The 1,900-nt window shown below is 43.8% G+C and overlaps 1 long non-coding RNA gene across 1 annotated transcript in view; it reads right to left on the reverse strand.

Annotated features, from left to right (window-relative positions):
• The window catches only part of LOC116670194 (uncharacterized), a 17,771-nt gene that overhangs the window by 9,967 nt on the left and 5,904 nt on the right, over positions 1–1,900 (reverse strand). The window contains exon 2 of the long non-coding RNA XR_004326965.1: positions 1,798–1,803. This is a non-coding gene — a long non-coding RNA (uncharacterized LOC116670194). The remainder of the gene's footprint in view (positions 1–1,797; positions 1,804–1,900) is intronic.

Genomic DNA, 1,900 nt, shown 5'->3' on the forward strand with positions numbered 1-1,900 from the left:
CTTGCTGCTTGTCTGCCGAATCTCTGTGATCTCTGCTTTCTTTTTCAATCATGTCGCCGTCCATACTACAATGCGCTAATGTTTCTGCCATCAAGCCACAATGATTAACAGCGAATGAATGCCGCCGAATCTGTCGAGTTGTCTTGTAGTGGTGTGCAAGTGAAACTTATATTCCCATCCAATTAGATCAAATTTGGTGTTAATGACGGTAATTTATTTGAAACCAAAGTAATGACACAATTTTTTAAATGTAAGGAGTAGAAAGTACCGATCCATCCATCCATCTTTGTCCGCTTATACGGTATTGGGTCGCTGGGGGAGCAGCTCCAGCAGGGAACCCCAAACTTCCCTTTGCCGAGCCACATTAACCAGCTCCGGTTGGGCGATCCCCAAGCGTTCCCAGGCCAGGTTGGAGATATAATACCTTCACCTAGTCCTGGGTCTTCCCCAGGTCCTCCTCCCAGCTGGACGTGCCTGGAACACGTCCCTAGGGAGGCGCCCAAGAGGCATCCTTATCAGATGCCTGAACCACCTCAACTGGCTTCTTTCGAAGCGAAGGAGCAGCGGCTCTACTCTGAGCTTTTCACCCTATGTCTAAGGGAGACGCCTGCCACCCTCCTGAGGAAACCCGTTTCGGCCGCTGGTACCCTGGATCTCGTTCTTTTGGTCATGACCCAGCCTTCATGATGATAGGTGAGGGTGGGAATGAAAATTGACCGGCAAATTGATAGCTTCGCCTTCTGGCTTAGCTCTCTTTTTGTCACAATGGTGCAATAAATTCAATGTATACCACCACCGCTACTGTCCCCTCACTTGTGATTAAGACCCCAAGGTATTTGAACTCCTTCACTTAAAAAAAAAAAAGTACCGATATTCGTGTTAAAATGTAAGGTGTAAAAGTAAAAAGTCGGCACAAAAATAAATAGTAAAGTAAAAATATCTGAAAAATCTCCATGAGTACAGTACTGTGCATGTGCAACTCCCAACAAAGATTGAACAGAAGTGAGAAGTCTCACTCTGTAGCTAAAAAAGAGAGCTCAACACCCAGGGTGAAAAGAGGAGCTGCAACAATAAGCAGCACAACAAAAATATGGTTGTTTTTTTTTTAAATTAAACCATGTAAACCTATACTGGTACAACGTCAAAATATAATTATGAACCTGAAAATGAGCATAATATGGGGTCTTTAATCTATACATAAACAACAATGTGTGAGCCACGCTCCGCCCAGGCGCCCAGGAAAAAGTATCTTTAAAGGGTCAGTTCACCCACATCACAAAGATTATTTTCACAAAGTCACAATCACAAAGATTTCTTTCGGAGAAAAAAACTAAAAAGGCCTTATGTTTGTGGTGAAAAATTAAATTCCAGTTATCTAATACCTGACTGTTATTTAACTTCACATCATTTGCATACAGCTAATTCTAATGGACCTCCAGACTAAATCTGGGTTCTAAGAGCAATGTTATGTAACGGCAAAGCCTCCATCCCCCCAACTCTTTCACTGTTCACCCTCCTTTCATGATCACCTCCATCTCTCTCACTTCATTGCCTCCTCATTCCCACCCCCCCTCTCTTCTTTCTGCAGGCATCGATGCTGTTATGGTGGGCGTAGGTGGTGTGACTTTTACTACTGACAGGACAGAAGGGGGGATGAAAAGAGAAAGAAAGATCGAAGAGAGACAGGGAAGAGAAAAGAGGTTCGAACCAAAAAAGAAGAAGAAAGGGGATTTATTTTAAACCTGACCTTTAACTACCTGATAACCAAACTCAGCTTTGTAGCTTTATGTCTCTCACTCTCTGCTGTCTCTCCATCTCTTTCTCGCCACCGGCAATGACCAGATACATCTTAATATCCCCTGTCCCCTGTCCCGTGTGTGTGTGTGTGTGTGTGTGTGTG

This window comes from Etheostoma spectabile, chromosome 20 (genome assembly GCF_008692095.1).
Source record: "Etheostoma spectabile isolate EspeVRDwgs_2016 chromosome 20, UIUC_Espe_1.0, whole genome shotgun sequence".
Taxonomy (NCBI): domain Eukaryota; kingdom Metazoa; phylum Chordata; class Actinopteri; order Perciformes; family Percidae; genus Etheostoma; species Etheostoma spectabile.